The sequence below is a fragment of the Elgaria multicarinata genome, chromosome 3, assembly GCF_023053635.1.
Source record: "Elgaria multicarinata webbii isolate HBS135686 ecotype San Diego chromosome 3, rElgMul1.1.pri, whole genome shotgun sequence".
NCBI lineage: Eukaryota > Metazoa > Chordata > Lepidosauria > Squamata > Anguidae > Elgaria > Elgaria multicarinata.
Window position 1 is genome coordinate 26,752,541 of NC_086173.1, and position 21,628 is coordinate 26,774,168.

The following is a 21,628-nucleotide window of genomic DNA, read 5'->3' on the forward strand; positions in this document are numbered from 1 at the left end:
GTGTACAAGATAAAATAAAATAAAGACAGAATAAAACATTTAAAAATAGATTTTAAAAGAAGCAAAATGTATAGTGAACCGTGGCTGGTCATTAAGGAAAGGCTTCCTGGATTAATGGCGTTTTCAGTAGACGCTGAAAGGACTACAAAGTTGGCGCCTGCCTGACCTCCAGAGGCAGGGAATTCCGTAGGAGGGGCTACCATGCTGAAGGCTCTTCCCCTGGTGGACTCCAGTCAGAGGATGGGTCTATGTGGAACCACCAGGAGCATGCCCCCGGATGACCTCAGTGACCAGGCTGGCTGGTAGGGGAGAAGGTGCTTTCTCAGGTATCCTGGTCCCAGGTTGTTTAGGGCTTTGTACTCAAGTACAAGAACCTTAAACCTGGCCCAGTAGCAAATAGGAAGCCAGTACCATTCCCTCAGCAGAGGAGTGACATGCTGGAAAGGGGCAGCTCCAGACAACAGACAAACTGCAGCATTCTGCACTACCTCCAACTTCCAGAGTAGCTTTAAGAGCAGCCCCACATAGAGCACATTGCAGTAATCCAATCTTGAGGTTACCAATGCCTGTACCACCAAGGCCAAGCTATCCCTGTCCAAGAGAGGCAAGAGTTGGCGAACCAGCCGAAGCTGGTAAAAGGCACTCTGAGCCACCGTGGCCACTTGAGCCTCCAGCGACAGAGATGGATCTAAGAGTACCCCCAAACTACAAACCTGATCTTTCAGAGGGAGTGCAACCCCATCCAGAACAGGCAATAAGCCTATCTCCCGGACTTGGGAACCACTCACCCACAGGGCTTCCATCTTGCCAGAATTCAGTTTCACTTTATTGGCCCTCATGCAGCCCATTACTCAGTCTAGGGTCCATCTGGCCTGGTATTGTCAACACTGACTGGCAGCAATGCCAGTCAAACTAAAAATGGTATGAAGGAACGAGGCAGTTGATAGGTGGGAAATCGGGAAATTGGCCAATCATGTTGTCCTACCCTCAAAGCTCCGCCCACATGTCAAAATGTGATTTAACTCTGCCGAAGACATGTAGCCATAACGCGGCGCAAACTTGGACATGATCCAAAAGTCGTGGTAAATTGCAACTATGAATATGGGCATTATTGTGTTAAAAAACCGGTGCTACAGTGAATACATGGCTGCATCATGTGTCCTGAAACGCGAATATGCACATATAGGTTGGGGTAAACAAGCCGTATAGACAAGCCCCAAAAGACACTGTCTCTTCTTTTACGGCTACATCAAATCTACCATAAAGTGTTGCTGTAGATCAGGGCTTGTCAAGCTGACCATAACTGCAACAGCCTTGTATAGTCATCCCCCATGATCTCAGTTAACTTACAGGTTTTCCTACCTTCTTAGAGCTACATAAATGGGGGAGGTGTGTGTGTGTCCAAGCGCCTGGCAATCTGTAACCATGGCTGATGATGAGGTAAATTTGGCTCACTGGATTAGAATGTGAACAGACCCACACTAGCTGGTGCAACATTCATTAATATTTATGGAAATAAGTAGATTGAAATCGACAGGACTGATTTCTAAGTGAAAGTGTACTGTGAATGTGTACTCTGATTTCCAAGTGAATGTGTATCATCAATGTATATGGTCAATGTGTACCTTGATCTCTAACTGAATGTTGATCATGCACCAAGATCAGGTTTTCCTCTCTACCAATCAGCATTCTGTGGCCACAGAGCATGAGCAATTATCATTGGGTTATTTTGGGTCCCCGCCTCCCATATTTTTCTTTTAAGGTACTTCTACAAACTTTAGAGTTCCACAAACTTGCTGATCCCACCCACCCCATCCTGTGTGTGGATGGTACTATTTTAGCTACATAAAGATCCACAGGGAGGATGAACTTTCTGTTAGCATACAGGATATTGAGCATAACTCAGTCTGGCAGCTTTTATCTGCTTAGTAGCAGCTTGGCAGGTGAGAAATCTACTTTCTAAGCAGTGATGGCAGCGTGTGGCAAAGGCACGAGTTTTCTTTATATATCTACATTTATCAGTTATACCCTTGAGAGAAAGGGGGGAAAGCATGAAGTGACAATCACATGCTGCATGTGTAAATCACAGTGAATCATAAATAGGTGTCAGGGCCCTAGCTTAGCGGGTGGAATTGTTAATACTATTCTAATGGTATATCCTACATGGAAAGCCAAGTTGGTGGCAACATTTTCATTGAAAGCACAGTTGCAGCTTATAGTCAGGAATCATCCCTGTTCCTTATCTGGGTTTGGAACTTGTGTATGGATTGACCCTTCCCTTGTGTTCGAAACTGTGGAGATGGTGACAAGGAAACCACACTGAGGGGCATCTCAGTCACGGTAGTAATGATTTGCTTTTGACTGTTCTGGAATTTCTTGGAACCTAGAGCTAGTGACCATCAGCTATATGATTTCTGAAGTGTGTAACCATTAAGCTTTTACCGTGAGATTTCCTGCAATAAAGAAGTCTCACTGATTTGGGCATCCCGTGTCAGTTTGCCAAAATGTGTGCTTGCCTGAGAGACCGGGAAACCTGACATGTATGTTGTCGAGTTTTAATACCTCATCCATAATGTGGTCTGTAGCAAGTACAGTACTGATCAAAGGGAAAGAACAGTTTTTGTTAATTACTTAGAAATCGCAGCAGCATCAGAGCAGGTTGGCTCGGCCTGAAGAAGTACGCTTTGCTTATACTGTGGGGTGCCTTCTGTGGGCCTTGTAAGTGTTATCAACCATTCAGTCATGTAACCAATATTGCAGTATGAACATATGTGATATCCCCATCCTGATTTCTCTTTCTTCATCACAACAGGGTGTTAAAATATTGCTTGAGTTGGACAGAATGGCCATGGTTGCACATCACGGTAAGCAGGAACTGCTGGAAATTCTGGCTTACAACAAACAAGCAAGCATGCTGATGTGTACTGCTTGATCACTCCCCATTCATCCTGTTACTGGGAGCAGATAGATAAACCAGGGAACTTTTGTCTGTGGTTAGTTTACTGTTATGTCTGAACCTGGTTTTCTGTCTTGTTCTCCTAACAAGCCAGAACCATGAGCCAAGAATGATTCTGGCTTGTTGGGAGAGGAACAAGCCAGAGATTTTGGTTTGGATGTAACTGGCATGGACCAGGACCCTGAACTCTCATCCACAGAGGATTCTAACCTCTTGTCTTCAGAAGAGGCTCCAGAGTTAATGGTTCAGGGAGATGACTCAGCCATGGAAAGGCATCATGAGGCTTCCATCTCTCAGTTCTCTAGGAAGACTCCTGGGGTCAGCTCCCCTGCCATCCAGAGGAGGCTGCATTACTGCCTGAGGACTCAGGCCATAAGTAAACTAGCTTGCCACAGTCACTCTGCCGTCATTGCAGACTCAGAGTGCTAAAACAGCTCAGGCCCCTTTAAGAGACAAAACCTCAGTCAGCATGGAGATGGGGCCCACCAGCCTAACTCCAGTAACACTTCTATTTAATCCTCACTCTTGTTCTGATCCTTGTTGGAACAATATACAGACAAGTCTGTCTAGCTTCCAACCCCATTCAGAGCTCTCCAAGGTGCTGATTTCTTTTCTTTTTGCTTCCTGGGCTGACCCAACTTGACTCCTGCTCTAGATCTGATCCATAGGCGAACCCTGCAACCCAAGCATCATCAGAAACCACAGCCTGAAATGGTACAGTAACAGTAAACAAACCATGGAAGGAGGTTCCCTGTTTTGTTTACCTGGGAGGAGCCAAATGGGGGTGACCATTAAGCACTGTGCACTAGCACAATTGCTTGTTCATAGTAAGCCAGAATCTTGAGCAATTCTGGATTATTGTGATGTCTGAAACAGGCCATGTTTGGAACTGCCTCTTATAAAGACAGTTAAATTTATTTATTTATTACATTTTTATACTGCCCAATAGCCAAGGCTCTCTGGGCAGTTCACAATTAAAGCCATAAAATACAGGAAGTCGGAACATAATAACGTTTTAAAAGTTAAGAACAATACCATATAAAACTAAAGTAAATTACAGCACAGGGAAAGCCTGTGTGAAAAGATTATGTTTTCAGAAGCTGTTTAAAAGATGCTACATGCAAGAGAGGGTTTTCCAGATGGTGGGTGCCACTACAGATACAGGAGCCTTGTTCTCCATCAGAGGGTTGGCCAATGCCACATATTTGACACAAATGTGCCATGGCCCCAGCATCCTGCAACTTACTTACGTGGGATGCACAGATAGGCCTTCTGTAAGCCTCAGATGGGATAAAGCCATGGAATTGCAGCCAGTTGATTCCCTTACTCACAAAGACTTTATGGCAGAGTAGGATTCTTTGCCATGTTATCTACTTTACCCTTTCTGAACAGTAATTGCATTTTACTGGTCTGAGCTAGTTTGGCTTTGTAACGGCTTTCTAGAATTCACTTTTTGTTGTTGCAAGCCAGCATTCTGTGGTAAAGCACAATTTGTATTACTATTGAGAAAACAAGGCCACACGCCTTGATATACCTGCTCTGTATGTAGTTTGGTTCTTGCAAGTGAACTGCATTATGAGATTGGAATGATGTTTGCACCTGGATGTGCTGTATTGCTAGAACTGCTATATCAGCAAGGAAATGCTTAATTGGAATTCCTAATTGTCAAGACGTCTTGATATAGTAGAAGACAAACAAGCTAGCTTAATAAGGAGGACTGACCATCCAGGTCAGTCTGACATTGCCAGAAGAGTTAGGGGCCATCTGTTGATAAGGTATAATGAAGAAGTTTTCTTTGATCTGTCTTTGTTTTGCTCTACAACTTTGCTAACTGCTAATTGGTTAAGATGATACTATGTATAAATATACCTGCCTTTCACACTGCCAGAGGAAAAATTCTTTTTCTGCATTAAGCTCAATAAAACAGAGTTGCCTTACAACCATGTGGATTTTTATCCTTGACACTATTTAGCTTCGGCTGTTGGGCGGTATAAAAATGCAATAAGTAAATAAACAAACATTTATGTGGTGCTAATGTAATTATGCAAATAGAGCAGATTGCACAGGATATTTGCATATTAGTTTTCCAAAATTTTGGACGGAGTAATTGGAATATTATTTTTAATTTTCATTCAAAACCCACATGTCTTATTGGATCCTTTACGGGACTCATTTAAAATGACCTCATTTCCTTGATTCCAAAGAAGAGATAAATCTTTCTGCCTGGATGACAGGTGCTTTCTACTCAAATTCAAAATGTATGAAGCTGCTAGTGCTGTTCTTCCCTGCTGTGTTTGTTTCCCGAGAACAGATTGGATCCACAGAACAGTTTACATATCTCAGAGATGACATTGTTTCATCCGGGTATGGCAATCCAAAAGAGACACAGGTGCACTGGCATAACAAACCCTCTGTCAAACAAGCACTGTAGCTCTGCTGGAACAGTAACTTCTGTATTTACATAGGATGCAACCTGTATCTTTGAAAGGGTTGTCAGCCAACCAATATTTCCAAAGTTGGTGCTAGAAGTGGGATAAAGGAGACGAGTGCTTGCAATCAAATAGCTTGTCCCTACTCATTGCTAGACTACTGTGATTACTTGAAAGAAATGCACTTTTCACTCTGTGTATGTCGTCGTCGTCCTCCTCCTCTTCCTCCCCCTCCTCATCAAATTGAAATAATGCTACAATCCTCAGTATAGGTACTTGAAAGTTAACTCTTATCAAAATCAACAGATCTTATCTCAGAGAAAAAAACATGTTTATGATGGGAGCATCAATGTGAAATACACCATTAATTTTCTTTCAAAAATCTAATGCATGGGACAAAGCTCACCCCACCTCAATTGCAAGAAAGACATTTTACTACCCTCACTACCAAATTTTTCTTTTCCAGGTGTCGCTTCTAGGTATTTTACTGGTCTGAGCTGAAAAAAATGTTCTTTCTGATAACCAGAGTTGGTCTCTGAAAAGGCAGGAGAAACCAGATTCTGCCAGGTTTTGCCCTAGTTACATGAATGATCTGCCAGATTCCCTTTTTGATTTGCCTCAGATGCATCAGGTTCCAACATGGCTTTGTTTGATCTAGTTCCACCTCCTGGCCCTTCCAGATGGACTTCTATTTCTGAAATCAAGTGCTGGCAACCACATTTGACTTGCCACCTGTCCCTTATTTTCAAGAAATAGTTCCTTATTTAGTATTACATTTTACACTACTAAATAAAAACCATTCCTTGAAATAAGGCAGCACATAGTGGACATTACTGAAGACAATATTGAAGAGAGTCTTAGGCTGTATTAAAGCAGTGTCAACCCTTGGCACAGGGAGGATCTCAGTGGTAGGACACCTGCTTTGTATGCAGAAGGTGCCACGTTTGAGCCTCAGCATCACAGGTAGAAAAGATTGTCAGACAGGAAGGCTGCTAAAGATCACCCCCCTATCAAGGATGCTAGAGAGCTGCTACCTGTGAAAGTAGACCAGCCTTTCTCAACCTGGTGCCTTCAACTTGGCCAATGGTCAAGAATGCTGTGAGCTGTAGTCCAAAGCATCTGGAGGGCCCTAGGTCAGAGAAGGCTGAAGTAAACAGAACTGTGGGCAGCTGCTGGCTGGGAAAACTGCTTCACTGGCTTCACCTGCCAGTACTTCCCCTGCCAGTAGCTTCACCAGTTTCACCTGCCAGTACTTCCCCCACCAGTAGCTTCACCGGCTTCACCTGCCAGTACTTCCCCCACCAGTAGCTTCACCGGCTTTGCCTGGCAATATTTCCTCTGCCAGTGGCTTCACCAGCTTCGCCTGTCAGTACTTGACCTGCTAGTAGCTTCACCGGCTTCGCCTGCCAATACTTGACCTGCCAGTACCTTCACCAGCTTCAGCTGCCAGTACTTGACCTGCCAGTAGCTTCACCGGCTTCGCCTGCCAATACTTGACCTGCCAGTACCTTCACCAGCTTCAGCTGCCAGTACAGATATGGGGCCACCACCAGGAAGGCCCTATATGTTGTGTTCACCAGTATAATTGATTTCACTAGCAAGCATTCAGGAAATACCTCTGAAGCTGATGTTAATGCATGGGCAGGTTTGTACAGGTGAAGGTGTGTTTGATGGGTATCCTGAAGGGTAACCTGGTACCAAACCATAAAAACTTCCATAAGAAGTGTTACATCCACTGTGGAAAAAACACAACGTCAGAGCTCACATATACTTTGAGCATGTGTCTTTTCATTTTGGTCTGTGGGCATTCTGGTATGTCTTTACATTCCCTGCTACACAAATGAGTGAGAATTAATAGGTTTTATTCCTATCAGGCTACTACATATCAACTGCAGATGGGATTTGGGTCTGTCATTCTTCAGTGCCTAAAATGAACATCCGTCAAACACATGCTTACCCCAAAGTGACACCTACATCAATTTCAGTGAGCTTAAGCTAGTAAGCAATAATGAGATGCCACCTACTCTTGGGCCTTCCTTTGTTTAAGATGGATATCCATGGCTTAAGGTTGTGTAAGGATTACAGGAAGGTTTGATCCAATTGGAAGTGCTGGAATTTAATTTAAAGATGTTTGTGTGGCATTGATCGTCTCATCGGGATGACTAATGTCCTCCCTGTGTGACAATTCATTCTAAAATTATAATAAAGCTTGTTCTAAAGAGCACAAACACATGTGGTATTTAAAGATTGTGTGTATTCCAAAATGTCTTGATGGTGACTCAGGTATGACAGCCACAAAGGCTTTTTTTTAAAAAGAAAAAAAACCCCAACACTTCTGTGCTTGTAAAAAGCACTTTGCTAATCTGAAACGAGAGTAAGTAAAGTCAATTAAATCATAGTTTTAAAAACCAAACTAAGGCTGCAATTTTATACACACTTACATGGCAGTAGGTCCCATTGAACTCAATGGAGCTTACTTCTGTGTAGACATGTATAGGATTGTACTGTAATTTTATTTAATAACTATAATATTAAAACCCATAATTGTATCAGAGATTATTGTTTATAGTTCAGAACATAAGAAGAGCCATGTTGGATCAGACAAGGGTCCATCTAGTCCAGCATGCTGTTCACACAGTAGCCAAACAGCTGTGAACAAGCAGGATATGGTGCAACAGCACCCTCTCACCCATGTTCCACAGCAACCGGAGTATATAGGCTTACTGCCTCTGATACTGGAGGTAAAACATAGCAATCAGGACTAGTAAACAATGATAGCCTTCTCCTCCAGGAATTTATCCAACACACTTTAAAGCCACCAAATTGGTGGCTATCACTACATCTTGTGACAATTAATTCCATAGTTTAACTATGTGCTGTGTAAAGAAGTCTTTCCTTTTATCTGTCCTGAATCTCCCACCAATCAGCTTCATGGGATGACCCTGGGTTCTAGTATTATGGGAGAGGGAGAGCTATCAATGTGGATACCTTGACCAATAATACTTCTTAAGAGGTAACATTCTGGTAACGTATTTCAATGGGAGCTAGGATGACTCAAGAAGGCAGAGGTGATGGGTGGAAAGGATGTGTCTTTCTTTTCCCCACTAGACAATGGAAGGGGGTGAGTGAGGTCTCTGTGTGGAGCAGGATGTTAGTCTGCACTGGAACTGGGTCTCCAAGGAGGCACAATGGGTTGGGTGGTTTCCCTAGAAATCTGATGGGGAACAAGAATCTGTTCACAGCTAAGGCTGTGAAGCCTCATGTTTAATCTGCATATATGCGTAAAGAAGTCTCCAGCGCCCTCTTTCTAAGCCTAAGAACAGGGGTGGACAACCTGGTGCCCTGTTGATATTTTTGACTTCAACTCCCATAAATCCTAGCCAGGATGGGCAGTGGCCAGGGATTATGGGAGTTGTAATCCAAAGCCCGGAGTAATGTTCATTGACCCCTCCCCCCACAAAACTATATATTCACAACAACCTTGTAGGGTATAGCAGGCTGAGAGATAATGACTGGTAAGCTTTATGGCTGAGTGGAGATTTGAACCCAGGACTTTCTGGTGTTACACATTGACTTACTTTGGCATACTATTCTAAAGCAGAAAATATCTGCTCTTTTCCACTGGCACATGATTATTGGCTGTATTAGAACTGTATAACAAAACATATTTATAGCGAGTCTCCTTTTCTCTTACTATTTCCCATGTCTGCTTCCTGTAACTAACTGATAAAATATACTCTTCAAGGATGCACAGAAGAGATGGTTAAGTGCACTAATAAAAAGATATAATCTGTTTATCAACTGGGTTAGTCATGAGAGCAATTTTCTGTCTGCACAGATGCACGCACACAGCCAGAGCCACTTCTGTTTGATCCACCTATGAAACCAAAAAGGATGAAAACAACATTGTATCAGTGGATTTTCTGCATTTTTATGGATCATGAATCAGGATCCAGGCAACCATCAAAGGTGAAAACAAGAAAGTGTCTGGCGGCACTTTAAAGACTAAGAAATCTATATTTTCCATAAGAAAATTTCCAAACCCATAGTTGGGCATGCCTTTATTAGGACTAACCAAAATGTAACAAAATAGTGAGCAAGCTTTTGAGTTTTACAGAACTTTTAATCAGGTTGGATGTTACACAAGGCAAGGAGGATGGTGAACAGGACAACAAAATTAAAAAAGAACAAAAAAATTGTTGTAGCCATAAAGTGTGCATCTAGCCAAGTCTCATGATAGAGATTGCATTATTATTATTATTTATTTATACAGCACCATCAATGTACATGGTGTACATTGTACAATGTACATGCAATCTGGATTAGATTAGTTTATCAACAGTGCTGCAAGCCTTAGGTTATACTTAGGATTCTGGGACAAAGAAGCAATGGCTGATACCTTGGCTGGCCCCACTATTGATTTTGGGTGTCATGGAAGGGCAGAAAATTATTAAACATTTTGTGATGGCTGTTGTTGCTGTATTTTTACTGCCAGGGAGGGGAAGAGTTACTTGTGGGTGTTGTTGTTGTTGCCTCAACAACCAAAATGAATTGGCTGGCATTGACTTGGGGACGGATGGGGGGCATCATTCCTGGAAGTCTAGCAATTACAGCTTTCTTGTTAAGCAGACAACAGCCATGTTATTCTTGGGACACTGTGCATGTATAATAGCTAGATGCTTGAAGCTTTCTTTAAATCCTGACTCAGGATATGCCCAGGCTCCAGATAGGCAAAGCATCAATTATAAAGTATTGCAGAATGAGGGATGGAAATGCTTTTTGGCACAGGTCCTGGAGAATCAGAAGATGGGAGGGCTTGCCAGCCTGCTTCTGGGAAAAGGTAAAAGATGCCATTTCCTGTGCATGGTGTCCAAATTATTCTATTTGTTCTTGTATTTGGATTGTATGTCACCTTCCCCTCCAAAATATTTAAAACCGTATTGAAAAAAAATCCAGTTAAAATGAAATTCACCTACCTATATATTATTCCATACTCCTCCCCACCCCAGCAATGACCACAAATTCCAGCTCAGACAAAATCAGATAAAAGCATCTTCATATTCTTCTAAATGTTGGAGACAAGGCTGGAGTTGGTTACTAGTTCCCAGTTCCATACTGGAAAGTTCAAAACAGAGCAGCCTGAATAAGGAACTGAAGTTTATGTTGTTGCACCCCAAAATAAACTATGGGCTACCCTGTATTTATTTGTTTGTTTATGCCTATGAACATATCCTGCCTTCCAGGATGACCATACAAGGCATCTTACAAAAGATTTTTAAATAGTAAAACCATCAAATAATAAGATGTAAAACAGCAAAATCACACTACAACCAATCCATGTAAAGCTGTGCAGCCAAAAATCTTTAAAATAATCCCATTTTCTCCAGATTAAGAATAATAATAAACAAACAAACAATAATCTCTTAAACATGCAAAGAAAGGAGGCATGCTAGATTTCCAGCGAAACTATCCACATTTATTTGATTTATACCCTGCCTTTCCATCCAGGAAATAATGCTCAAGGCTGCTAACAAAAAATCAAAATCAAAAACTTAATTAAAACAGTCATAATACAAATACATTAAACACACAGTTTAAAGACACAACAATTAAAGAATAAAAAGAGGAACTAACCCAACACACCAGTTTACATGCCAAAGGCTTGCTTGAAATAAAAAAAAACATCTTTGTGAGCCGGTAGGACAGCAGAGGGAGCCATTCTACACTCCCATAATTTAGGTGCCACTGTAGGAAATGCCCTGTATCTAGCGCTCAATGTGGTATCATGCACCTCCATGACTGGGAGGCTCTAGTCTGTTCTACATGGCAAGATGTTTGTGAGAATGATTCCCAGTCCAGTTCTGGCAATGCCGGTTCATATCAGAAAGAAGAACATGACTTGATTTTAGGCTTATTAGCATAGATAAACTTGGGCCTGGGAGTTTCATTCTTCAAATGCAGTAGTCTTCTGACGGAAGTGAGACATCAGCCTACAACTAAAGGATTTTTCTTCTTTTGCAAAAAGCATAGGAAATAGGGCTTGGGGGGGAATGGCTGGATAATGGCAGGGATTATTATTTTTTTACCAGGGGTATCCTGCAGATTTAAAAACCAGACAATTGACCAGATAGCATGACTCTCTGGTTTTGTGCCTCCATAGGTTGCTGCCATTGTATTTGCTGGTTGCAAGCTTCTGGTCCTTATGGGTAAGGGGGGCGTACCTGGGAAAATGTCACTATAGTTATTGTTTAATTTCCCCCAACGATCCCAACGCACCTCAGTGACCATTCAGAAGAGCAATGTATTTATCTTTGGCCATTGTGTAAACTGCATCCATTCCCCCTTGTTTGAATATATTTCACTTCCAATTGCCATTTGGAATCACAGGGTATTTCTATGGCCTTTCAGAAGAAACAGTGCATTCCAATTATTACTTTTTATCTTTTTTTTTTTATTGTGGTGTCACTCTCTATCCATCATCACACCTAAAAAAAATCCCCATTTCTATTTATTTGTTTATTTATTCATTCCATTTCTATACTACCTAATAGATGAAGCTCTCTGGGCAGTTCTACGTTCTTTCACCTCATTTTCCCTTTGACCCCACTCTTTTCTGAGACCTAGGAATAGTAATTTTATTGCCTAAATTTTGTTACACATTTTTTATTGTTTATAATGGAAAAAAAATGGAAAGTTGAATAAAAATCAAGTGGGGAAAAATATTAATTGCGAGAATGCCCTGAGAACATAGTTATATAAATATTTAAAATAAAGAATATCTTAAAGTTGGTAACTCTGAAAAGCTGAAGTTAGTGTTCTGGAATTTGAAATGCATTTCCCCTCCAGCACAATGTTTGTCAGCCACCTTACGCTAGTTTCAAGAGAAGCCCTAGTCCAGGGATGAGCAGACTGTAGCTCTGAAACAACTGGTATATCTTTGGGTAATTTGCAGTAAATCACTAAGGATTTCTAACTTGTAATTATTTGACTCTAGCAGCAACCCCCTGTCCTAAATTACACTGCTGAAATGACAACAACTTGGGGGTAACCAGGAGTGGATTTTTGTGGGGAGGGACAGTGAGCCCTTTCCAGTTCTGGTATGCAACACAAATTCCTTTCACACCTGGTTCTGGTTGGCAGATCTTGGGGTTTAAGTGAAAAACAAAGTTGATTTTGCAAGCCTGAAGTCTGTCCTTCCTAGCTCTAGACATTTTGTTGATGGAAGCAGAAAATCCTTTTGCTCCCCAGGGACACAATACATTGGGAAGATCACATTTAAATGAAGTGTGTGCAGGAAGGCTTCTAGGTCAACTTTGCTCTGTGGATCAGTTGTGCGTGTCTCCCACTCTGCCACTTTCAGAAAACCTACTGCCTTGCATTGCTTGTTATCTGCTCAGCTTACTGTTAAATGCTTCAGAATCCAGAATAAGGGAGAGGAAGAAGGAGCTAAAGAGGATGGAAGGTACACGGAGGGGGCAGCCATTTCAGACAGGTGGTGGAGGGGAGAAACCAGCAGGGGCCACTTCCAAAAGTTAGGTTGGGAGAGCAAAGTGCTGGCAAAGACCGTTGTTAGTAGAGCAAGGATTGAATCCATGCTGTTGTAGTAGGATCTCAAATTACCAGATAGATACATTAAGAGGTGAAAGATAGGACCTCAATATACCATTACAGAAAGTTGGGGGAGAAAATGAGTTGCAGAAAATATATGTGTGTGTGTGTGTGTGTGTGCGCCCCCCTACTCGCTATCCTGTGGAGTCATTCCTTGAAGGCAGGAATAAGATGAATGAAGGAGGGGAAAGGTTAGGAACACGGGAATGGCCTTATACTGAATCTAGCCCAGTAATGTCAGCACTGACCAGCAGCAATGGTCAGGCGGGATTCTTTCCTAGCCCTACCTGGAGATACCAAGGATTGAACCTGGGACCTTCTGCATGCAAAGCAGCTGTTCTAACCCCTGTGCCACCAGCCCGAAAAGATTCAAGGAGGCTGAAAGGGGAGAGAAAAGTGGGGAAGGAAGGGGGCAGACAGGAAAGAGGTTGAACTTGGCTGACAGGAGTCAAAAGCAATGATGTTGGGGAGGCGGCTGCCCCATCTTGCCTCATGATTGGCCGGCCTCTGACTCCCCATTGCCTGTCATCTCCCCTCCCATACTGAAAAACGGTCCAGAAGGAAAACGGAAGAAGCCCCTTTCCCCTCATCCTCTTCGCACCGGGCAGACTCTTCCTGGCATCCTGACTTCTCTCCTGCCTTCGCAGCCACTTGTCAGCCCAGCCCAACCTTCTTCCCCTCTGCCTTTTCCTCCCCTTTCGCCCCACCCACCGCATCCCTCTCCCACCCCTCAGCCCCTGCTCCCGCTTCCTCCCAGCCGTTCCCGCCTTCTGCCCTCCCTCCATCACCTGCCTCGTGCCACTCCCACCACCACTTCTCGCTGCCGCTCCTTGCGCCTTTCCTTCCATCCCTCTCTAGCTCCTCCTCCTAATCCCCCCCACTCATTTCGCCTCCTCCTTCATCCTCCCACCCCCCTCTTGGGGGTGTCTGCTGCTTTTCTCTCTCCACAGCCCCAGTCTCTCCTTCTCTGGACTGCCATTGGTTGTTTGCCTGCCGGGGCTGGAGGAGATGGTGGTGTGGCGCGCGGCGGCGGGCTGCGGGCGCCTGTGACTCCCGGGCTCCTGGGTGGGTTGGCGCCGCTGACTGGCAGGCGCTGGCCCGGGGGTTGCTGGTGAGTGGCGGCCGGCCGAGAGGAGCCACCGGCTCGCCCAGCAGCGCCAGCCATGCCTGCGGAGAGCAACGAGCCGGATTGCCTTCTCCGCTACCAGGTGAGCCGGCAGGTCTCGGGGCGGGGCGGGAAGGGCCGCCTCAGGCAGGGGCGAAGCGGAACGCGGCGTTGGGGAAGAGGTGGGATGCGCCGCGCCGCTTCATCTCCCTCCTCCTCTTCTTCTTCTGCTGCTGCTGCTGCTGCCGCAATGTCACCTTCACGTGGGCTCAGCCCGGGGCGGGGGCTCGGCTCGGCGCTGCTGCTGCTTGCTGGTGTAGCCTGCACGGGCTGGTGTGGGAAAAGGCTGCCCACTGCGGCAGACCCATTTGCCTAGTGCAGAGAGAGAGAGAGAGAGGAAGAAGGTGGTTGGCCATGCAGCAAAGGATGAATGAGTGGCTCTCCCCACCCGTTTTGGGTAGGGATGGATGCGCACCTGTGGGGGTTTGGGAAGGGGAATCTGACTCGTCCTTCCTCCAGCAGGGATGCCAAGGCACAGAAGCAAAGGCACCGCCAAGGAAAGGGAACCCGTTATTTCCTTGGGAAAGGGAACCCGTTATTTCCACATCGGGCACACAAATAGTCAAGGGGGAGACGTGTTGTACAAGGGACCGGCCAGGTTAGGGAAGAAGACAGGCCCTTCTATGTGTTTTCGAGAGATTCATCCCATCAAACGGTCTCTGGAATCCAGCAATATGTCCAGCGATCGAGACTAGTATCATCTTTGGCTCTTATTCTAGATTAGTCTCCCGTTGTGTGTAATATATTCAGTTTTCTGATTTTAGGAAGCATAGAAATGGCTTCCACAGGTAGAGGGCGGACCCATTTTCATTGCCCCCTGTCCAAAGTACAGGACATCTTTTCTGAGGTAGGGGTGGGGGTGTGACTAGCTGAAATCTGAAAACAGACTTTTCCTTTTGTAACACAAAACTGTTTCAGTCAGACCAGCTTTGTTCTTGATCCATGTGCGTGCGTGCACCTGCATGTATGGGGGTGGGGGGCATATAAAAGGGGAAAAGGATATAGCCAGTTGCAATTTGCAGCCCACACATACACACTCACCTGTTGGGCTTTGTCTGTGTGGCTACAGTGTGCTAAATATGCATTTGCAGAGTTTTTATTTTCACAAAGCAGACTTTTGGGTGAGCTTTTGCAGTGCCAGCAGGCTGCGGTGATGGAATGGAAAAGACCCAGAGGGATTGAAGAGTTTGTGTTTATTCTTTTCAAGCTGTATTCGAATTTTTGGCCTACTGATCTCCAAAGAAGCTAATGATAATAGCATTTCCATAGTACAATCTAAGTACATTATCTCAGTAATCCTCCCACAGCTCTGCTAGGTAGGCTATTATTATTATTATAATCCTTTCTTTATTGCAGAGGGAAGGAGTGACTGAGTCTAACAACTTGCTTAGATTACTTAGTGGACCCATTCAGACAACATGCTAAACCATGCTGCTTAACCACAAAATGGTTAATGGAATGCATTAACCATTTTGTGCTTAAGCAACATGGTTTAGCGTGTTGTCTGAATGGGGCCAGTGAGTAAATGGCTGAGGTGAGTTTTGAACTGGGGAATTGTTAGTTCACACTCTCAGAAAGAAAGACCCTTATTAGAACCAACCAAAATAACACAAAAAAGTTCAAACTCTTTGTTAGGCCGGATAAAGAATACTGTAGAATTCTTTAAAAGTTCATATAGTCTTTTGTGACATTATAGATGGTCCTAATAAAGATATTGCCTAACTAGATTTTGGACTTTTCTCCTCATGGACCAGCACAGCTATCTTTGTTATTTATTACTCTTAAAAGGGTCTCATGCAGAAAACACTCATGCAGCCCCCTCCTGCTATGGGTGTACGTGTGTAAAAGACGGAAATGTAGTTACAAATACACTTATATCAGGTTTTAAAATTGATCAGTAGCCATGCAGGAAGGTGGTTTTACAAATATATTTCAATCTTGCTATGTTTTTAATGTTATTTGTAGAAGATGCAACTTATCTGAAGCATCTTTTAAAGTTTTTAGAGTTGTATACATTTGGAAATGGATTTCTTCTCATTTTAAAATTCTCCTCCCTGCACAGAACTGTGTGTATGTGAGTGAATGAATGGCAGTGTGAGAGAGGAAGAGAAGCTTTCCTGTGCCACCAGTGTAGATTCCTTCATAGTTCTCTTTCCTGGTCTTGGGTGAAACTATTAAGATGTCAGAGGAAAAAGCACAACTTGTGATATTGCAATGCACATTACTTCAAGTACACAAAGATCCCTGAGTGCTAATTAAAGTGCTTTGAAATACAGGTGTGTTATTGGTCTTAGCCACTATGCTCTACATCAGTGTGAAACTTCTTCCATGAAAAAGGTTCACTTCATTCTGTTTTGGTTTGCAGACAAAAAGTCGTTGTTTACACATAAGACTTAAATCTGCTTATGTTTAAAATTGGTTCATAAAGTGAGGATAAATTGGAGAGTGTGGGTGTAGTGTTTAGAGCAGACTTACCCAACCTGATGCCCTCCGTATATGTTGAACTTCAACACCCATCAGCCCATCTAGCATGGCCATGGTGGCTGGGGCTGATGGGAGTTGTAGTCCAATGCATACAGAGGATATCCGGTTGGGTCAGAGTATTGAATTAGGGTTGAGGAGACTTGGGTTCAAATCCCTATTCAGCCGTAATGTTCACTGGGTGACCTTAGGCCAGTCGGTGTCTCTCGGGTGAACCTGTTGTGAGGATAAAAAAGGGTGGGGGAGGAGAGAACTATTTATGCTTGGCCTTGAGCTCATTGTAGGAAAGTCTGGATATAAATGTAATAAAGAAATGGATAAGCCTACATTGACTAGATGGTTTCTCTTGAGCATCAACTTGTGACACAGAGACCATGACAGAGACTTAAATACTCTATCCAAAATTGCTGCTGAAGATGGTCATAAGGCTTTAGCACATGTCACATTCATCGTAGGTGAGAGTCAGACCATAGGTCAATCTAGCTCAGTATTGTTGACACTGACTGGCAGCAGCTCTCCAGGGCTTCATGCAGGATTTTTCCCCTAACCATTCCTGGAGATGCTGAGGATTGAACCAGGGACCTTCTGCATGCAAAACATATGCTTTCCCACTGAGCTATGCCCTCTCCCTTCAGAGATGATTGCTGGGATGTTATAATTAGGGCTGTGCATGGATCTTCCTACCTGCTTTGGCAGCTCATTTGGGGCTTCCAAATTGGTCTCAATCTGCCTCAGCCTGGAGCTGTCCAGATCCGGAGCAGAAACAAGATTTGGATGTCTGAATTATTCAGATATCTGACAGGCTAGATGGTCAGGTACCTGGCCCCCCTCCCCTGTTTGTGCCCCCACATGCACTCATGCCTGCCGAGTCACGTGAGCCCCCTGCTCCTTACCTAGACTCGACATGTGCTGCCAGCCATTCGCGCATCTGCAAGGGAGTCACCATTTTAAAAATGGCAACTAGCCTATTTCTGTAATAGAAATCCTCTGGAAATGGTGGCTGTAAAGCAGCCATGTATGCAATGTTACACTTGTTAAGTCCTCCAGTTTGAGAAGACAGGGCCAATGAAATTTCAGTTCTATCCCTGGAGGAGGAACCCCACCCCACCCCACCCCAGTCACGTGCTGGCTAATTGCAGTAGAATCAATTGAAACTACAAACCATAACTTAGAACAGATAAACAATTTCCACCAACTGGGTGTGTGTGTGTGGCGTTACACCCCACAAGTCAATTCCAAATGTATGTCTGCAGTTTGTAAGTCTGTGGTTTTTAGAATGTTGGCCTAAGTGGGCGGAGTTAGAATGTCTTGGGAGGGGGGAGGAGTGATATATATAAGGGAATGGCTGAGGGGATTGTGAGTTCTTGTTCTTGTGCTTTTCAGGAAACCTTTTCAGGGAGACTTATTAGGTACTCTTAGAGTCTGTAGTGCTCTCTGTGTTTATGGTACTTAAATTCTGGGAAATTTGAGAGTCAGTGTAGTGAGTGGTGTCTTTAGAGTGTGGTGTGCATGTAGTGGAAGTATATTAATCAATACTGATAATAAAGAAAGTTCAAGAGTGATTGTGTGAGAGAAAGGAAAGCGCGAATGTGAGAGTGACAGGATTGTATGGAAGGTTTCAAAAAGGTTTTTAAACGTTGTTATTTGAAACAAAGCTTATGAACTTTTAAAAATAAATTTTGATTGTTTTGTTTTTAAAACTACCACAAAAATCCCACGTGTCTGTTTGGCGTTTATCATCTTAAGTTTACACATTTAGCACCCACTCTGACAATCATTCACCTAAGCAGATATAACTCACAGCGCACTATTATATATATTAAAATCCATTCTCCATTTTAAACCCCTTTCTCCACATAGTTTGGAGGAAGGTGGGCTTTACCCCTTGCCTCAGGCGTATCAAGTGGTGGTGCTTGGCTTGAGCAGGGAGTAGCCTCGGCTGGGTCTGGTGTTCAGAGCCTGTGTCGTGGCAGGGGGAACAGAGCAAATTAATCCTGGATGGGATGGAGTCACTGAAACCCCGGAGTGAGCCTGTTGGATCCACTCTCCGCTGACCAACTTTCCGTTTTCAATCAGTGGAGGAGTGGCACCAACAGCAGGCCTTCTGGACGTGGAGCATGTGCTTAACTCCTGAGTTACGGCCTTGCCCTTTCCAGCCATCTTTGTCGATTTCTTTTATCTCTACTAAACTTATGTTTTTTCTTAAAATGATGAGTAGGCAATAGAATTATCAGGAAGTAAGGCACAGGAAAGTTATTACCAGTGGCTCTACAGCAAAGCTCCATGGTGTGGGAAATTGTATAAACCAGAAACTGTGCAATTATTATGCCCAGGGTTATTTGGAAGAGATGAAGATGTGGGAGGAATAAAAAGTAATGAGTGGCAAAATGACCTGTCCAAGGTCATGCTGAACTACAATTATCATCTGTGTCTCCTAGGTTTCAGCAAAGAGAGAGAGAGAGAAACCGAATAAGTCAAGTTCTTCCAACTGCAGTTAGAGAAGGAATTAAAGTAGACACATCTTCAGAACAGGAGTATATTAAAAAAAAAAAAAGGGGGGGGAGGGAGAAAACCAATGCAAGGAAGTGCAAATGGCACTTGCAAACTAAGAAGCAGGATTTGTGAGGAGAAGAGAGTGATTGCAGGCATGCCCAGGGCCAGGCAAAGCTGGAAATAGGCCAGGGCCAGATGGGAAATGTAGGCCTCATTTCAAACTGCTCATTAAGTGTTTTTTTAATCCGTTCTAAATACATATGAACTAGAACGATATAATGGCAAGCACTTCTATTCAAGATGTATGTAAGACATCACTTCTTCACATTCAGAAATGCTTTACGTGCTTTTCTTTGGGCAAATTCATCATCATAAACAACAACAGAAAAATCAAGCAACTTTGCCTTGTCAATGTCAATGTTCAAAACTCCTAATCCATTCAAACATTCTTGCACCATTGTGGACCAAAAGTATGACTTGATTCATTTTAGGACACTGAAGCTCCTCTCATTAGAGGCCACTGTTGCTGGCAATGACAGAAAAATGTGCAACGTGATGAAGACATTTGGGAAAATATTGCCCAATGTCAAGTTCAATATTTGAGCTACTTTGTAACAAATCTTTACCAAAGGGTCCCCCTTTGTCTCTACCAGGGGGACTTGGAGTAGGCCCCCTCAAAATCGTAGGCCCATGCCAAGTGGCTCCACTGCCCCCCCTCTGCCCAGCCCTGGGAATGGCGTATGTGGGTGGAAAAGTCCTAGTTTCCCATTCTCCTGAAGCTGCACCCAAAGCTCATCAGTGTTATTGATCCTGTAGATCTCAAATGCTCTTTCAAGATACCAGAAAGCACACAGGTTCTGGTATTGTAAATAGCATCACTTGAAGTCTTTGCAGTACAACAGCACTGGTTAGCGGCTGTGCATGTAGCGTGGGTGATGCTTAAGAGGCTCTCATGGGGAAAACTAACTTTTATTTGGCAGCAACTTCAGTACATTCATTATGTTTAGTCTTGATAAATAATTCTGTAATGTTACTTATATCTTTCCTTTTATATGCATGCAATGTCTTTTCCCCCCACTGGCTTTTCTTTGCACATGTCATTGATACAATACTATTCATTATTTTTTTAAAAAAAACTTCTCACTTTTAAATGCTTGCACTGTACTCTTGCTTAACTTTTCTCTTTAACATCTTTTCATACACTTTCTAGAGACCTGGCTTCTCCAATACTGATATTTTATTGTATGATCCAGTCCCTCTCACTCTTTAAGAAGCATTTCACAACATATCTATTTTCACATGTATTTTCCAGTTAACTGATTTATTTCAATTAATTTTAATTTAGGGCACAATCTTATGCATGCCTAGATGGAAAAAGTCTTGCAACTCCTGGCATTCCCCAGCCAGCTGGGGAATGCTGGGAGTTGTAGGACTTTTACCATCTAAACATGCAAAGGATTGCACCTTCAGTGTGTTTTTTCTTCTGTTGTCTTCCCCTTTTCTTCTGTTGTCTTTTTTTTCCGGTTGTCTTTCCTTTTCTTTCCTCCTTATAGTTTCTGTTTGTTTAGCTTGTACACCTGTGTGCAGGGTTATATTGATTTTTATTCTATATTCTTTTAAAATGCATATTTTATACTGTATAATAATTTTAGGTGCTCAAAGAAATAATAAACATTATGATTATCATTATACTGGTGAGCCTCACAACGATGACTTGAGAAAAGTTATCATTATTCCCATTCAACAGATCAGGAGAACTGAAACTATGGCAACTATGTGTACATCACTGAACATATCAGATGACGAGCTTGACCAGTGGTTCATTTAGCTCAGCATTGTCTTTAATATATTGCACTTTGCAAAATCTGAGCAAAAGTTTTCCCCAGTTTGCAACCTGAGATCCCTTTAAGTGGAGATGCTGGTGATTGAATTTACAACCTTGCTCTACACGAGGGGTGGGCAACTTGTGGTCCTCTAGATGTTTTGGTCTACAGCTACCAGGATCCCTCATCATTGGCTATGCTTACTAGGGCTGATAGGAGTTGTAGGCCAAACATCTGGAGGGTCACAAGTTGCCCATCTCTGCTTTATAGAAATCTGTGCTTATTCTGTAAGTGACAGACCCCTCACATACTTGGAACAATGGGAGGTGTAGGCCAGGCCTTGTAGGTTCAGTTTCATTGGAGGAGAAAGCAATGGAATCTTAAAGTACCTCTGTAAGAAATTGTGTATTGGCAAGTTTACAGGTTCACAGTGCAATAGCTCATATGAACAAAATTAGTTGCAAGGTGATGGGATCTCAGTGCAAAGCAACAGGCAGTTTAAACCTTGCCATCCCTACATGCTGAGATGAGTAGGGGGGAGTGTGGGTGTGTGTCTGAGTTGGGGAAAGGGCGTACAGTACGTGTGTGTATGTTTGTGAGAGAAATGAGGGGAGGCTGTGTTAGCCTTCTTTGCATTCTGTCTGTCAGGTTGGGTAGTTTGTAAAGATATGAC